This window comes from Oryctolagus cuniculus, chromosome 12 (assembly GCF_051225735.1).
Source record: "Oryctolagus cuniculus isolate XC-2025 breed Fujian yellow rabbit chromosome 12, ASM5122573v1, whole genome shotgun sequence".
In the NCBI taxonomy this organism is placed as follows: domain Eukaryota; kingdom Metazoa; phylum Chordata; class Mammalia; order Lagomorpha; family Leporidae; genus Oryctolagus; species Oryctolagus cuniculus.
The window spans coordinates 79,012,442-79,031,279 of record NC_142878.1 but is presented as its reverse complement, the minus strand read 5'-3'; the positions used below and the strand labels follow the sequence as shown (position 1 = coordinate 79,031,279).

General features: G+C 39.0%; 1 protein-coding gene and 1 pseudogene across 5 annotated transcripts in view; both read left to right on the top strand.

Annotated features, from left to right (window-relative positions):
- Nucleotides 1-18,838, top strand: part of RFX7 (regulatory factor X7) — a 151,778-nt gene that overhangs the window by 14,271 nt on the left and 118,669 nt on the right. The gene's annotated exons all lie outside the window — the stretch shown is intronic.
- Nucleotides 17,125-18,692, top strand: LOC149123114 (nucleolysin TIAR pseudogene; annotated as a pseudogene). Its single transcript, XR_016218164.1, has one exon. The product of XR_016218164.1 is annotated as a nucleolysin TIAR pseudogene (transcript).

The following is an 18,838-nucleotide window of genomic DNA, read 5'->3' as shown; positions in this document are numbered from 1 at the left end:
CTGTCCCAGTTGCCCCTCTTCCAGGCCAGCCCTCTGCTGTGGCCAGGGAGTGCAGTGGAGGATGGCCCAGGTGCTTGGGCCCTGCACCCCATGGGAGACCAGGAAAAACACCTGGCTCCTGGCTCCTGCCATTGGATCAGCGCGGTGCGCCGGCCGCAGCGTGCCGGCCGCGGCGGCCATTGGAGGGTGAACCAACGGCAAAGGAAGACCTTTCTCTCTGTCTCTCTCTCTCACTGTCCACTCTGCCTGTCAAAAAAAAAAAAAAAAAGATGCTTTCCATTTAAAATGGTATTTTGTATTATGCCACTTTGTTTGTGAGAATAGTGGTTCTCAAATTATTGTTATATTAATATTACCTAGGAACTTGTTAGAAATGTAAATTTTGAGGCTTAACCTCAGATTTATTATAGCAGAAATTCTGGGAATATAGTCAACAGCGTTTAGTTTAACTGTACGACAGGTGATTCTAATTCTCAAAATGACTATTGAAACCCCCTGGATGAGAGGATTCATCTTCTCATAAAAAATGTTAAACCAAAGTCCTGTGTAACAAAATTTTAGTATTCTCGGTCATTCTTGAGTACCCCAGGTTGAGTTAATAATTTCTTTATTTTAACTTCCATGCTATTTGAATATCATTCTGCTGTATCTTCATTTACACTGTAGTATAAATAAGTAACTTTTTTATTAAACAAATCTTTACACTCTGTGTATTCAATGGACTGATGGATAAAACAGAAGCACATAGTTCATAGTATCATTATACTTAGTCCTAACCAACAATTAAAGACACACACTTTGGTTAATCCTCCACCTTGTGGCGCTGGCATCCCATATGGGCACCGGGTTCTAGTCCCAGTTGCTCCTCTTCCAGTCCAGCTCTCTGCTGTGGCCCGCGAGAGCAGTGGAGAATGGCCCAAGTTCTTGGGCCCTGCACCCCATGGGAGACCAGGCAGAAGCACCTGGCTCCTGGCTTCGGTTCGGTGCAGTGCCGGCCATGGCGGCCATTTGGGGAGTGAACCAACGGAAGGAAGACCTTTCTCTCTGTCTGTCTCTCTCACTGTCTGTCACTCTACCTGTCAAATAAAAAAAAAGACACACACTAACAAAATACCAGTGATGCATGTGAAAGAAAATATGAGATGTATAACCCAAGAACCAGTATAGTAACTATTTTGACTCTATAGGGCATGGAGTCTCTGTTACAACTACTTTATTTACTGTGCCATTGTATCAGGAAAGTAGCCATATAAATGAATGGATATGACTGGATTTGACACTTGGTAACCTATTGCCATACTAGGCAAATGAAGAATAAAGATTTCTCAATCTTCTCTCTCTTATTGACAAACAGTGGATGATGGTCATTCACCTGCTTGGTATTAATCATTCTGTAATTCTCCCATATGCAAATCCAAGATGATATGCATTGTTTATTAGAATGAAAATGTGAGACAGTTATTTTTCAGGGATAATTCCTAATTACCTTCCACTATTTTATAATAATTCCATGATATAATAATAATAGTCTATTGACGGCATCAAGCACTCAGAAGTTCTCATTCCTGTCATCAAAGCAAAAAAGAAACTGAACAAACTGAAAATTACCAATTGTTGTAGATTCCTTAGAAAGTTGAAATCAAAGGGCAAAGTGCTACCCTAAAAAACAGAGAGATGGGCAATACAGATAATCCCAGTTTACCCAGAGGATGATTCTAAGTGTTGAAGCCAACTGCTGAAGCAAATATGGTTCAGAGCACTTTAAACTGGAAGCTAAGTACGAACTACCTTGAGAGTTAAAACTAAGTGAGGCCAGCCTCCATGGGGAGGGAGGTGTAGTTTTCTGAATTATGCTTCTGGGATCCAAATCAGGTTCTTTGTGTGAAAATCAGAGGAAAATACCCTTGTGCTTCCTGAGGAAGGAGGAAAAAAAGTTGCCATTTTGAAATACACTCCCAGCTCTGTTTTCTCTTTCACAAGGTTTGCCTGCAAAGGAAACTGTTTTACTAGAGTCTAACCTACGGGAGCTTTACCAAAGCCTTACTCTCCTGGAAACGGAAAATGGCCAACTCCAGTCCCTTCAGCCTTTGATGTAGAGGAAAGGAAATACTCATCTCAGGCTCTCTAAAAGGCTGAGACCTCATCAAAGACTGTAGAACGTTTCCCCTCCCATATACTTTTCTACCACATGAGTGGGGATCCTGTCTAATCATAAGATATTGGGTGTAAAAGAATTGTAAGCTTCAGACCCTATTTAAGGCATCTCAAAGGATACTCAGATGAAACAGGGAGACAAAAACAGGGATACCTGGAAAAAAGTCTTAGCCTCTGACACAATGGCTGTAACAAACAGTAAACACAGACAGATAAACAAAACCTCACAGGACGTTATACCTGAGGTTATACCTCAGTTCCTTGTCATACCTGGCTTTCAACAAAAAATTACAAGGCGTGCTAAAAGGAAAAAAACAAACAAACAAACAAACAAACAAAAAAAACAGCCAAACTGCTACAATACAAAGAGGCAAATCAGGCATCAGAATCAGACTCAGATATCACAGATTTTTGGAAATAACAGACTGTGAATTTTAACTGGCGAATACCCTAGAGCTCTAAAGGAAAAGATGTATATTATGCAAAAACAGATGAGTAAGATAAACAGAAAAGTGGAGAGTTTAAGGAAAAATCCAGAGAAAAGGCTAGAAATGAAAAACACGGTAACAGAAATGAACAATGTTTTTGATGGGACTTAGCAGTATTCTAGGCATGAGTGAGGAAAGAACCAGTGAAAATGGAGATATGTCATTGGAAACTTTCAACACTGAAATGAAAAGAATGGGAAAGCTGAAATAGAGTATTTGAGATGTACAGGACAGTTAAACAGGTGCATATATAATAGGAATATCAGAAAAAGAAAAAAAGGAATGCAAGGAGTATTTGTAGTAATAGCTTGAGACTTTTTCAAAATTAATAACACTAAATGACAAAAAAAGTTCACTGAACACTAAGTGGTATAAATACAGAAAAGAAAAATCTACACCATCATATTTTGTTTATAGAAACTCAAAGAGAACATATGGTATTTGTCCCTTTGGGATTGGCTTATTTCACTCAGCATAATGTTTTCCAAATTCCTAACAGGGATCACTTTTCAGTTAAAATTTAAACACCTAAGAATAATTGTGTGTTGATTACAGAGTTCAACCAATGGTACTAGAACAAAAAAAATACTAAAATGGATAAAGTATTACATTGTACATCAACCATCAGGACAAGAGCTCACCCTGACTGTTGATGAACAACTTAATATGTTATCCCTCTTAGTATTTTTTGTTTGTTTGTTCTACTTAATACTTTTGGTTGAATACTGTAATCAATACACAATTATTCTTAAGTGCTGAAACTTAACTGAAAAGTGATTGCTGTTAAATATAAGAGTGGGAATAAGAGAGGGAAGAGATGTGCAATTCGGGACATGCTCAAGCTGACTTACCTCAAACGGTAGAGTTAGAAACATACCAGGGGATTCCAATTCAATCCCATCAAGGTGGCATGTACCAATGCCATCTCACTAGTCCCAGTGATCAATTTCTGTTCACAATTGATCGTAATGATAGGACTAAGAACCAAAGGGATCACATAAACAAGACTAGTGTCTGCAAATACTAGCTGATAGAATAAAAAAGGGAAAGAACGATCCAACATGGGAAGTGAGATACACAGCAGACCTATAGAATGGCAGATGTCCTAAACAGCACTCTGGCCTCAGAATCAGCCCTTAAGGCATTCAGATCCAGCTGAAAAGCCCATGACAGTATTTCAGGCATGGAAAGCCAAGACACTCTGGGGGGAAAAAAAAAAACCTAAATGAAAGATCTCCGTGAGTGAGATCCCAGTGGAAAGAACAGGTCATCAAAGAAGGAGATACCTTTCTCTGAAGGGAGGAGAGAACTTCGACTTTGACCATGGCCTTATCTAAATATGATCGGAGTTGGTGAACTGGGGGCTTCCATAGCCTTGGCAGCTCATGACAAGAGCCTAGGTGATTGCTGATGCCATAAACAAGAGTGTCAATTTGTTAAGTCAACAACAGGAGTCACTGTGCCCTTACTCCTCATGTAGGATCTCTGTCCTTAGTGTGCTGTACATTGAAATTTAATGCTATAACTAGTACTCAAACAGTATTTTTCACTTTATGTTTCTGTGTGGGAGCAAACTGTTGAAATCTTTACTTAATGTATGCTAAACTGATCTTCTGTATATAAAGAGAATTGAAAATGAATCTTGATGTGAATGGAAGGGGAGAGGGAGTGGGAAAGGGGAGGGTTGTGGGTGGGAGGGACGTTATGGGGGGGGAAGCCATTGTAATCCATAAGCTGTACTTTGGAAATTTATATTCATTAAATAAAAGTTAAAAATAAAAAAAAAAGAAACTCAAAGAGAAAAATCTTAAAAGAAGCCAGTGGAAAGGTGACTTTTCCTATAGAGGAATAAGGTAAGAAATACATCAGACTTCTCAGATACCAGCAAGCGAGAAAAGAGTGGGTTGAAATATTTAGTGTTACAAAAGTACACACAAATCTAGACTCCTGTATGCAGCAAAAAATATTCTTCAGACAAATAAGAATTGAGGGAATTTGTCCTGCCTTTCATGAAATATGAAAAGTTCTTCAGAGAGAAGAAAATAGTGTTGGGTCAAAAGTTCAGAGTAAAAGAAATAAATGAAGGTAAAACAAAATTTTATTTTCTTATGTAATTTATCTAATAGGTAACTTTGTTCAAATAATAATTGCAGTGTATTGTTAGCATAGCTTGAGTAACTGAAGTGAATGAGAGCAGTGTTAGAATAAGTAGGTCAGAAGAATTGGGATTGCTCTTAAGACACTTGCACTAACTGAAGCTGTGTATGTGTTACTTGAAATTGGACTTGGATTAGTCATATATGCATATTGCAGACTTTTGGAAACTACTGAAAAAATTAAAAGGGAACATAATTGATAGACTTTAAGAGAGCAGAAAAATAGAATCTAAAATACTCAAAATCAGAGATGCAGAAATAGAGTAGAAGACAAATGGTGAAACAAAGGAAAAGTGCAACAAGTAGTAACATGTTACAAATATGGTACATATTAGTCCAACTATATCAATAATCACTTCTTTAAATGTGAATGTTTTAGATAACATCAATTAAAAGACTGTCCATGGAGATTTAAAAAACCGACCCATTATAGGTATCTACAAGTATATCTTTTACAGACTTTGGTACTTGATTATTTAGTAACCAATTACTTTTAACAAACTTCATGAATGTGTTTTAACAGAGAATTTGAGAACATTTGCTATAAAAGTTGCAAGCAAATGGCAGGGTACTGAAATTACAAAGTTCAAGGAAAATGGCCACACTTTTGTGCTCAGTTTTGTGCATGAGACCATTTCCTCCACTTATAATTAATTTTACAAGTAATTATTGAGCACTTCTTATGTGGTTTATGATTTTTTATTAAATAATTTTGATGAGATAATTTATATCCCATGAAATTCACCTGTTTTAAGCATATGGTTAAAATGATGTTTAGCATATTCATTTTTTACATCACTGTGCACATAATTATCCTGATCTGATTTTAAAACATTTTGATTTTTGAAGCAGTTGAAAAGTGAATTATATTGACTGAGCTATAGTGATCTAGTTAATAAGTCTAGAGAGTCAGCGGCGTGGGAGCACTTGAGGTCCTATTGTTTTGCACATTTATGAGACCTAACAATAGGGCATGGATTTCTAGTACCTCGAAACACTTGGCTCTGTTTCTCAGCGACCTTTCCTTTCTCCTCTGTATATTACTTTTTTAAAATTACACACTCAGATAAGAGTAATACACTCTAGTGTTAGGACAGTGGGAGTGACTGTACTTCTCAATAATGTGTTATACGCCATATAAAGAACTGGAACAGAGGAGCCAGATAAAGATAAGGAAATAGAATGGCCATTTGCTTAGTTTGATGAATTTATGCTTTGTATATGTGTTGAAATATTAACAGAATACCCCATAAATATACACATGTATTACATGTTAATCGAACATTTTTAAAATAGGAAATTTCTGCCAAGCATAAAATATATAAAATAGAGAAACTTTTATATATGAAAAAGGTTTAGGAGAGGGGAAGGGCCCCACCCCCGCCCCCCACCCCCGCCCCCGCCCTCGCCCTCACCCTCACCCTCGCCCTGGCCCTGTGGCGGAGCCGGTAAACCGCTGCCTGCAGTCAGTGCCTTTTCAACTCCCAGCCACTCCACTTCCGATCCAGCTCTCTACTATGGTCTGGGAAAGCAGTAGAAGACCGCCCAGATCCTTGGGCCCCTTGCTCCCACACGGGAGACCTAGAAGAAGCTCCAGGCTCCTGGCTTTGGATCTGCCCAGCTCCAACCATTGGCAGCCAAGTGGAGAGTGAACCAGGGGATGGAAGACCTCTCTGTCTCTGCCTCTGTAGCTTTGCCCTTCAAATAAATAAATGAATCTTTAAAAAAAAAAAAAGGTTGAGGGGGCGCCAGTGCTGTGGCACAGTGGGTAAAACTGCCACCTACAGTAGGGTTTTGCAGGTCTTGTAAGCACCACAATGTATGTTCTCATTGTGAGGGAAAGGCTGAGCAGAGGAGTGACAAGACCAACTGGTGCTTTAAAAGGCTTGCTGGCCTGCTGTGCTGAGAATAATGTGTGGACTACAGAGCAAGAGCACAAACAGGGAGACCAGACTGGACTGAGTGACTGATGCTGTACTGGGTGCATGTAGAAGATAATGGCAGTATATCAGAATATTCAGTGGTAGTCTTAAGGTTTTGCAGTTAACTTTGAATAATCTTATTTATACTTATCTCTACCTTCTAAATACTATGTGACATATTAGGCTCTGATTGGAGGGATGTGTTTACATATTAGGTACAGTTTTATAGAGACTATTGCCAAATTTTAAAGATAGGGCTTCAGAGAGACTAAATGTTTATAATCCATCTACTGGAGTATTTTGAAGCATTAACAATTTGGAATAAACGAGTTAAGTAATTTAGTTAAAAGTGATAATTAGGAAATAAAAAATTTTACAAATCAGTCAATTATTTTAAATAACTAGCATAACACTAAGCTAAAACATTTTAACAGGAGAGGTACTATTTTAAAGAAGGTGCAAGCTAGCAGCTTTACTACTCCTGGTTTCCTCTTGCAGTGGAGTATTATAAATCACTTTTGAAACCTCAAACCTATTTAAAGAATGACATTTAGTTATTGATCTTAATAGACCACTGTAATTAACCTTGTGCCTTTTTTTCTTCATCCACTGTCCTTTTGCCTGATCCACAGCCCCACCACTTCAGTGAATTTCTCCTGTTCTTCAGAGCTCACATCAACTAACTACAATTGGAGACCTTCATGAGCCCATTTAATTAAATCCTGCTTATTCCCTCCATCTCTGTTCTATTTTTTTACTTTGAAGATTCATTTATTTATTAGAAAGAGTTAGAGAGAGGTCAGGAGAGACAGAAAGACATCTTCCATTGCTGATTTCACTCTCCACATGGCCACAATGGCCAGAGCTGGATCAGACCAAAGACAGGAGCCAGGAACTCCATCTGGGTCTCCCATGTGGATAGCAGAGGCCCAAGCACTTGGGCCATCTTCCACTGCTTTTCCAGACACATACGCAGGGAGCTGGATCAGAAGTGGAGCAGGGTGGCAGGTGTTGTGGTCTAGCAGGTTAAGCTGCCAACTGCGACACTGGCATCCCATATGAGTGCTGGTTTGAATCCCAGCTGCTCTGCTTACATCCAGCTCCCTGCTAAAGGCCTGGGAAAAATAAAATGGCCCAAGTGTTTTGGCCCCCTGCCACCCACATGGGAGACCCGGATGAAGCTCCTGGCCCCTGGTTTCAGCCTGGCCCAGCGCTGGCCATTGTGGCCATCTGGGAAGTGAAGCAGCAGATGAAAGAGTCTCTCTATTTCTCTGTCTCTCTCTTTCTGTAACTCTGGTTTTCAAAATAAATAAACTTTTAAAAAGAGAAAGAGAGAGAAGTGGAGCAGCTGGGACTTGAACCATCGTTCATATAGGATGCCGACATCACAGTTAGTGGCTCACCCTGCTGCACCACAACACCAACCCACCAGTTCTGATCTTGTTACTGTGTATTACAACTGTAATAAAATAATAGTGTAATGGTATAGTTTCCTTTATTAGAGTGTCAGTACAGTAAGGTGAGTTGTCTCTCTCTTACATATAGCCATTCCCAGTACAGAATGAATGGATGAGCTAACAGGGTAATTGCTTGACTGAGTTGGGGATCTGGTGTAATTTTCCTGCCATTCCTCTTCCCCCTCCCCATTCATATGCTGTTTTAAATTCTTCAGTAAGTATGATTGAAGTTTTAAGCCAAAACAGCAAATTTTGGTGTTTTTACCAGTACAAATGTGACATTTTCTGACTAAGTTGTATGCATTTTCAACAGCATGAAAGCATAGTTTATTGTATTTTTCTGTTTACAGATGATCCTTTTAAATGTATAATTTAGTGTTAATACAGGTAGCATTACCAAACTAAATTATTTTATAATAATATGTCACCTGATGATGGAATATGTTCTAAGAAACATGTCAGCAGATGATGTTCATTGTATGAACAACATAAACGTGTACTTTGAAAACTTTGACATCTACAGCATCACTAGGCAATCCAATTTTATGGGATCACCTTCATGTGTTGACCAAAATCTAATGGAGTGCATGACTGTATTAGAATTATACTAAGTGTGTGTAATCTCACATGTGGGCTTCTTTTGGGCTTAAAGTTTGAAACATTTTTCTAAAACACCTCTGTTTATACTCCCTTTCTTCTTAGAAAGGTGGAGGGTGAACCAACGGCAAAGGAAGACCTTTCTCTATGTCTCTCTCTCTCTCACTGTCCACTCTGCCTGTCAAAAAATTTAAAAAAAAAAAAAAAGTGGATTTTTGACCGGCGCCGCAGCTCACTAGGCTAATCCTCCGCCTTGCGGCGCCGGCACACCAGGTTCTAGACGCTGGATTCTGTCCCGGGTGCCCCTCTTCCAGGCCAGCTGTCTGCTGTGGCCAGGGAGTGCAGTGGAGGATGGCCCAAGTGCTTGAGCCCTGCACCCCATGGGAGACCAGGATAAGCACCTGGCTCCTGCCTTCGGATCAGTGCGGTGCACCAGCCGCAGCGGCCATTGAAGGGTGAACCAACGGCAAAAAGGAAGACCTTTCTCTCTGTCTTTCTCTCTCACTGTCCACTCTGCCTGTCGGAAGGAAGGAAGGAAGGAAGGAAGGAAGGAAGGAAGGAAGGAAGGAGGATTTTACTGGTATATATTGCTTACTTACATTGCTTTATTATAGGTATTTCAGTGCTGTTAATAAAATTCTGGGTTTTTTTTCTGATTTCTCATTGGAGATGTAGGGAAAGAGATAAATTCAACTCTGGTAGCACTGCCACACTTAAACATTTTTTTATCCATTAGAAATTATGACATATTAATATAGTGTGTTGAAAACAAACTATGCAGGAAGTCTGGCATAGTGACAGAACATTTAACTATGATCCTTAAGGCTTTACTTCAAGAAGGGGGCAAAGGGGAATTTTTTTTCTTGAAGGTCATTTTCAAAAAAGTTCAAGACTAACTGAGCACTTGTTTTTTAAATTTACTTTTATGTTTAAGTAATAATGGAATATATTTATGGGATAAATAGAAAATAATATTTTATAATGTATATAAATAAAATATATAATAAATTAAAATGTGATATATACACATTGTGGAATGAACAGATCAGATGAATGAACATACCCCTCACTTCACATACTTATTTCCTTATGATTAGAACATTTTAAAACCCACTTACAATTTTGAAATATAAAATACATCATTATTAATTGTAGGCACCTTGCAGAACTTATTCCTACTAACTGAAACTTTATCTTTCTGATCACATTTTTACTTACAGGATAACTCAGTTTTTATTTATTATTTCTTGCTCCCAGAGATATTTTAGGGTTTTTAGAAGCAAAATAAAGAGAACTCCAAAGAGTCTTTCCTATATAAAACAGATCTGAAGAACCACCAAACAGACAGAAGGCTCCCTTTTGTCCTTGAGTGTCAGCCTCACCCCAGTGTTGGGTGCCACTTTTTCTGGTGCTGCAGTTTTGCTTTTATGCCCTTCCTCTGTGGAGGTTTCATACAGCATATGCACAGCTGTTTACACCTCTCATTCTGTTCATGATGATAAGGGAATTTCTGAGTTTACAGACTTGAGCACTAATGGGGTTCTACATCAGGAGCATAGTTTTGTTTTGTTAAATAGCAGGTCTTCACATTTTGCTTCAGTGTTTACATTTTTCTTTCTGTGTTACTTTCTTGCTCCACTTTGGCTTCTAGCCCTTTTAAGCTTTGGTTTTCTTTTTCAGTTTCTTTCATCATTTTCTTTTCCTTTTTTTCCCCTGCAGTTCTGCCTCTGAAATTGGGTTTCAGTCTTTGGCTCTTTGAAAATAGTGATGAGGGTTTCTCACCCAGCTGGTTCTGAGTTCCTGCAGAGGAAGTATAATATCTCCCTTCCCAAAGCGATTCCTGGTTTTAATCCTTCTCTAGTAGACATCCCTCTGGATAGCTAATGTACTGCTGTTGGGTATCTACACACATACTTCCTTTATAATTAATCACTATTTCCGCACCTCTTCTGTTCACTACCTAGGTAGACTCTGTGGCCTCCCAAATATGTGCATTGGTCTCATAATACATATACTTCTTACAACTTGTCAATTTAAATAGGGATCACTTTTTCATCTAGTCTGAAACAAGACATGAGATAATTTGCTGTAAATTGTGAAATAAATATTTCTCACAGTGCTCAAATTTATATGGTGCAAGTGTTTGTAGTGGAAAACTACAGAGCCTCCTACTTGGTCTCTTAACCTTTTGATGCTCTCTGAATTTTTTTTCTATTCACTTTTGTCCTCGTTGTTTTCTTGTTCTTATTTATTTCTCTTCCTCTTTTACCTTTTTTTTTTTTTGCTCCCACCTTTCTCTATATATCATAAAAGGAAAAATACATAGTATATAATAGTTTCACGTTATCTTTTTTTTTCTTATGTTTATAAGATTTGAGAAGTTAAGAGCTTTAGGTTTCTTTACTAGGCTGTTTCAAAATATAATCAGGTTGTTTAAGATTTGAGGGTCCGACATTGTGTCCCTTGTGGTGGGTTGACAGAGGCATGCCTTAGGGGCGCCGGTTTATGTCCCAGCTGCTTCACGTCTGAACCAGCTCCCTGCTAATGTGTCTGAGAAAGCATGGTTTTCTCCCCTTCTCCCTCTCCTCCCTCCCCATCTCCCTCTCCCTCTCCTCTCCCTCTCTCTCTCCCTTAAAAAAAAAAAAGAAAGAAAAAAAAAAAGAAAAAAAAAAAAGATGAGGCTTTGATTAATAAAAAAAAGATTAGACAAACTCATTTATCAATGTACTGTAGAGGAGATGTGAGTCAGCTGCAGGTTTACAGAAGGTGTGTTGTCCTGGGCTGCTTATTTGCTTGCTGTAGAATTCAGATATAAGGCTTTCAAATCCCAGCCTATTGAACATACCTGTTGAGGGCAGAGAGGAATTAAGATAGGACTGTACGGGATCCTGACTCCTAAAATGAGCTGTGAAATGTTGTGAATTCTCTGTATTTTCAGTCTATTTGGATAGAAGTACATCTTGCTTTAAAGACTAGAGTAAGTTCTTTATACTTGTCTAAAATCAGTTTTCTAAGTCAGTTGGACTGTGTCATGCAGCACTGTCACTGAAGTATGAACAACTGAGAAGTTGCTCAGACAACTGTTCTCATTGAAGACAATGACCTATAAGGAACTGTAACTGAAACCAAGCAAGAGAAATCCAGTGTTATAGGAAACTGTCTTGTGCTGTCAGTGGCCGCTGGTTTGTATAGCTGAGATTATGTATGTTTAATTTTTGTAGTGACTTAAAGAGGTAAGTGGGCTCTGAAATGAATATAACTTTTGTTTTGGATTGCAGTTGTTCATCTCTTGAGTTCAAAGTATAAAACTGTTACCATTCAGTACAATTTAATGATGAAATATTTTTTATTACTGCCATTCACATGCCTTTGTTTCTTTAGACTCATAATCTACTTATATTTCACTTGTGATACAAACAAATGATAAAGGAAGCATTATAAATTATCATCAGGATTATTTAAGAAATAGTATTAGCATGATTGGTTAGCAGTTTCAAGGAGGGATGGAATAAATTTAGATCCTCAACTCATAGCAGTCATCAGTAGTCATACTCATCAATTTCAGATGAATATATAGTTAAAGAGAGGGCGGAGTAGGATGATTTTTTTATAAAACTGGAACAAAACAGCAGTATTCTTCTGATAAAGTGCATGAGCTTTTTAAACTGTTGGGAGTAGAAGAAGACAGAAATAAAGCAACTTTTACTATTTAAAATGAAAAGGTTTAGGTATTTTTTTCACTTACACCTAATCTGAACACAATAAAATAGGAGTGTTATATAGCCTTTACAGTGTTTAAGGAGAATATGCTATTATGAAAAAAGCAGTAGTAGGTTAAAAAATTCAGAGCATATGTATAATTTAATAGCCATAGTTATATACATATACACACCCCTAAGCTTAGAAAAAGAATGGAAAGAAATCATATCAAAATCTTAATTTTCAGTAATGTCAGGGAAATAGTGAGAAGGATGGTTTCAATTTTTTTTTTTTTGTATTTTAAGCCTTTCTGAAATGAGTAACTTACTTTAAAATATTTCTTTTGAAACTGCTTGCAGATTCAAGTCTGTCTACTTGTTTTTTACTTTCTAGCTTACCCTTCTTGACTTCCCAGCTTACTTTCCCCACCTTCCTTCCTCTTCCACAGGGTCAGAATTTTACAAAAGTGTGATATGAGTGCCTTCCATTTGTTCCGTTTTACCACATGGTCTCCCACATTTTGTTTGTATTGGATCCATTTTCATCATGTGTTTAATTGATTTGCAGAGCAGTGAAGGATATCCTTTGCCTGACAGTACTGGAGTAACTTGCAGTACTTGATGTTCTTTTAAAAGTGTCCTGTAGTCTTCCATCTCATTTCCTTGGCTTTGACTGTACCCTTTAGCAATAGTGCTTCCCTTTTCCCTCTATTGAGGGAGAACTTTCAGGGCCATCATAAAGTTACCCCAGTTTATCTTTTTTTTTTTTTTTTTTTTTTTTTTTGACAGGCAGAGTGGACAGTGAGAGAGAGAGAGACAGAGAGAAAGGTCTTCCTTTTGCCGTTGGTTCACCCTCCAATGGCCGCCGCGGCTGGCGCGCTGCGGCTGGCGCACCGCGCTGATCCGATGGCAGGAGCCAGGAGCCAGGTGCTTCTCCTGGTCTCCCATGGGGTGCAGGGCCCAAGCACCTGGGCCATCCTCCACTGCACTCCTGGGCCACAGCAGACAGGTGGCCTGGAAGAGGGGCAACCGGGACAGAATCCGGTTCCCCGACGGGGACTAGAACCCGGTGTGCCGGCGCTGCAAGGTGGAGGATTAGCCTAGTGAGCCACGGCGCCAGCTCTTTTTTTTTTTTTTTTTTAATATTTATTTATTTATTTGAAAGGCAGAGGCAAAGAGAGAGAGGTCTTCCATCTGTTGGTTCACTCCCCAAATGGCTGCAGCGGCTGAAGCTGGGCCAATCCAAAGCCAGGAGCCAGGAGCTTCTTCTGGGCCATCTTCCACTGCTTTCCCAGGCCATAGCAGAGAGCTGGATTGGAAGTGGAGCAGTCAGGACTCGAACCGGTGCCTACATGGGTTGCTGGCACTGCAGGCAGTGGTTTTACCCGCTATGCCACAGCACTGGCCCCTACCTTCTACTTTACACTGATTTCTTGTTTAATATGTAATTGCTTGTTTGTTTTTTAAGAACATTTGCGGCAGACACTGTGGCACAGTGGGTGAAGCCACCACTTGGGACTCCTGCATCCCATATCCGGCACACCAGACCAGGTTCCAGCTCCTCCTTTAAAGATCCAGCTTCCTGCTAATGCACCTGGGAGGCAGCAGATGATGGCGCAAGTACTTGGGTTCCTGCCACCCACCTGGGAAACATAGGAGTTCCAGGCTTCTGACTTCAGTCTGTCCCAGCTCTGACTGTTGTAGGTATTTGAGGAGAGAACCAGATATCAATCTCTGCCTGTCTCGCTATCTCTGCCTTTTTTTTAAAAAAAAAAAAATTTATTTTATTTATTTGAAAGAGTTACAGAGAGAGGTATAGACCAGAGAGAGAGGTCTTTCATTTGCTGGTTCACTCAACAGCTGCTTTCTGAGGTATAGTAGTAGGGAGCTGAATTGGAACTGGAGCTGCTGGGACTAGAACCGGGACCCATATGGGATGCCTAGTGTTGCAGGCTGGGACTTTAACCTTCTACGTCACAGCACTGGCCCCTCTCTCTGCCTTTTAAGAAAATAAATAGGGGCCTGTGCTGTGGCATAACAGGTAAAGCCACCGTCTGCAGTGCTGGCATCCCATAGGCGCCGGGTCCAGTCTGGCTGCTCTACTTCCAATCCAGCTCCTGCTATGGCCTGGTAAAGCAGTGGAAGGTGGCCTAAGTTCTTGGGCCCTTGCACCCTTGTGGGAGACTCGGAAGAAGCTCCTAGCTCCTGGCTCCTGGCTTCGGATCCGCGCAGCTCCTGCATTGCGGTCATCTAGGGAGTGAACCAGTGGATGGAATATTCCCTCTCTCTCTCTCTCTGTCTCTGTCTCTCTGTCTCTCTCTGCCTCTGCCTCTATATAACTTGCCTTTCAAATAAATAAATAAAAATCTTTAAAAAAAGTAATAATTTAAAAAAATTAGCTTTCATCTAAAAAGCAAAATTATAGAAAAACACAATTTATTTCTACCATAACACATTTTTTTCTTTTGATTCCTTTATTTCTATAGGTAATTTTTTTTTTGTCTTATCTAAATCATGTTGTATATCTTTACTTAATAGTAATAGTCATTTTTCGGGGCTGGCGCTGTGGCGTACTAGGTTAATCCTCTGCCTGTGGCGCCGGAATTATATATGGGTGCCAGGTTCTAGTCCTGGCTGCTCCTTTTCCAGTCCAGCTCTCTGCTGTGGCCCGGGAGGGCAGTTGGAGGATGGCCCAAGTGCTTGGGCCTCGCACCCGCATGGGAGACCAGGAAGAAGCACCTGACTCCTGGCTTTGGATCTGCGTAGCTCCAGCCATAGCGGCCATTTGGGGAGTGAACCAACAGAAGGAAGACCTTTCTCTCTGTCTCTCTCTCTCACTGTCTGTAACTCTACCTGTCAAGTAAATAAATAAAAATCTAAAAAAAAAAATAGTAATAGTCATTTTTCGATGCAACAAACGTTAAATGCCTATCAGGAAGGTATATTTTGAGAACTCTGAAGTTATAGTAGTCAGCAAAATAGTCAAAAATGTCTTTCATAAAGTCTATATTATAAAAGAGGGATACTTAATATACATATATGTATATATATGACATATATATGATAAATTACCTGGAGAAAAAATAAAGAAGTTGAATAGAATTTGTGTATCAGTCAGAAAATTAGTATTTTAAATTGCTTGTTCAGGGAACTTTAACCAAGATAATATTTAAGTGAGAAAAGATATAAAACTGATTTAACCCTAATTTTTAAAAAGATTTCATATACATGTATGTGTACAAATATGTGAAAATAAGTGGAAGAAACCAGAAGCTAGCAGATATTCTTTGTGCAGTCTGTTCTTGGTTTAAAAATTTTTTCTTTTGCATTATTTATCCACTTTTTATTAAATATTTATTAATATTATCCTAAATATTTATATAAATATATAAATATATTTAATATATATTTAAATATATTGATTATTTATAATATATCCTAAATATTATCCTAAAATTTAATTTTGATATATCATAAGACCAGGTCCTATCTTAATAGATTGATAGATATTAAACTTACCTGTCCATAATCTATAATACTGGGTAAAATGAAGCAGCTTGATATTATTTAGCATTAGATGGCAAAGCATAGGGGTTGATTGCTTAGAGAAGGGAAACCCAAGAGATGAACTCACCCTGGCTATACAAATTGTTGTTTAGGGAAGTAAAGTCCTAACAGAAACCAGATGTCTGGTGAGATAGAGGAATCTGTGACTGGAGTGTATGCCTGCTGAAGTAGGTAGAATTTGTGAGGCTGGGTACCGGGAAGAGGTGAATTGTTTATAGGAGTCCTCCTTGGTCTTTACCTGTAATGAAGAACGCCAGATATGCAGGGCCTATCAGTCAAGAGGAAATTCTGGAGGCCGCCCATACTGACAGAATTTTCTTTCAGGCCAGTTATAGAGACTTTGCTGAGCAACTTGGGCATCAATTGAAACCTGAAAATCTATGCCATAGAACCAGGGCTACTCTACCTATTGAGTAAGAGCAGTTCTAGACCATTTCTAGCAAAGTGAAAAGCTAATATTCATGTGTATCATATTGAGCTACCAGTAAATTCATTTGATACCCAAACAAAGCACGTTTTGAAGGAACTGAATATTGTTAACAACTTAGCACCTGCAGTGTCCACCTGTTAAAAAAAATTACCAGAGAGGAAGCAAGAAAATGTCTATGAGAGAGAAAGCAGTAGAAGTGCAAAGGTGACAAAAATATGGAATTCGCAGATGAATATTTTAAATAGTCTTTGGTGAATATGCCTAAGAATTTAAAGAAAAACATGGGCATGATCCATGCAGAGGAAAGAAATCACAACAGAAGCAGAAATCTAAGTAATCGGAAAATGTAGAACAGAAAACTAAATATCCGAAATGAAAAGATTCACTGGATGTGTTAAATTGCAGATTGGAAGCTATAAAAGTTCAGTGAAATTAATTACAGAGAGGGAAAAGATGAATAAGGCTCATTTGAATGAGCCCATGTTGAGTTGAATATATGAGTGAATGAAGTCCTAGAAGGAGACAAGAGATTGGAGCAGAATAATAATTTGGGTATATGAGTATTGAAAGATTTGGATCCCCTTCTTCCTCCTGCTCCTCCTGGTTGGAACACAGTGTCTGGAGTAGGCTGGGATAAGACAGCCCAGGATCCGGATTCAGTGCCTTTTCCTCTGTCCCCAGCTGGTCCTTGGAGTCCCTCTTTACTCCCCCGTTTCCAACCCTGACCTCCTCCTTGTTCCGGGATCCCTCCATTGCACCCACCATGATGGATAATAATGGACAGCCCTGGACTCTACACATAGGTAACCTCTCTAAAGGTGTAACAGAAGTTCTTATACTTCAGCTGCTCAAATTGAACCCTGTAAAAACTATAAAATGATAACAGAGCACCATGATAGAAGGCTCAACTCTTGTGTTACATTTTCTGTTTTGCAGCTTATAAGCAATGACCCATATTGTTTTGTGGAATTTTAAAAACAGAGATGCAGCTGCTGCATTAGCTGTTAGGAATGGGAGAAAAATTTTGGGAAAGGTCAAAGTAAGCTGGGCACCAACACCAAGTAACCAGAGAAAAGATATCTCCAATCACTTGCACGTGTTTGTTGCATTTGAGTCCATAAATTACAATAGAAGATATTAAATCAGCATTTGCCCCCTTTGGTAAAATATCGGATGTCTGGGGTTAAAGACATGGCAGTGGGAAAATCCAAACACTGTGGTTTTGTGTCTTTTTATAATAAACTGGATACAGAAAATGCAGTTGTACATATGGGAGGTCAGTGGTTGGGTGGTAGTCAAATCAGAGCTAACTGGACCACATGTAAACCACCTGCAACTGAAAGCACACAAGAAAACAACACTAAGCAGTTGATATTTAAAGATGTAGTAAACCAGTCAAGTCCAAAAAACTGTGCTGTGTACTGTGGAGGAATTGCTTCTGGGTTAACAGATCAACTTAGGAGAAAGATGTTCTCCCCATTTGGGCAAATTATGGAAAAAAGTTTTTCTAGAGAAGGGCTATTCATTTGTCAGATTATCAGCCCATGAAAGTGCTGCCCATGCCATTGTTTCAGTGAATAGTACTATGATTGAAGGACGTGCAGTTAAATGTTATTGGGGTAAAGAATCTCCTGGTTTGACTAAAAGCTTCCAACAGGTCAACTATAGCAGTAGGGCCATTGGAGCCACGTATGTGGAAACCTACAACAGTATGGACAGTATATGGCAAATAGGTGACAAGTACTGCCTTAAAGAGTATGTGGGCAATCATGGAATCAATAAGGAAGAGAAGATCAATCACCTTCTGCTGCTTGGATGGGTGGATTCAGTGCTCAGCCTCTCCAAAGAAAAGCTCCACCCTCTGTAGTACCTCCTCTTAACCAAGCTGGATATGGTATGGTAGGTTACCAGACACAGTGAACTGGGACTCTACACAGAGTTGTAATTTATGATAGGCTTCAGTTTCCTGTGACACTGTGAAGACATCAAAGTAGACATTGGAAAATGAAAATATTTATTTTAAAAATAGAAATGCTTGGAACCTTTAACACAGCTTTGCTTTGGTGAAGGACACATATCTTCTAGTTTTGCCTTTTAAGTTTTTGTTCATGATAGATATGAACATGGTTTTTCTCTGTGTACAAAAAACTGAAATAAAGGCAATAAAGACAAAAAAGGGATTTGGGAATTGAAGAAAATCCACAGACCGCAGGAGTCAACAAACTCTGAGCACAATAAACAGAGTAAAAATCATACTAGCACATTACATTGCTGAAAATCAAAGAGAACATATTTTCTTCCCCCGTAATATTTGTTTATTTATTTATCTGAAAAGCAGAGACAGAGATAGAGAGGTCTTTTAATTGTTG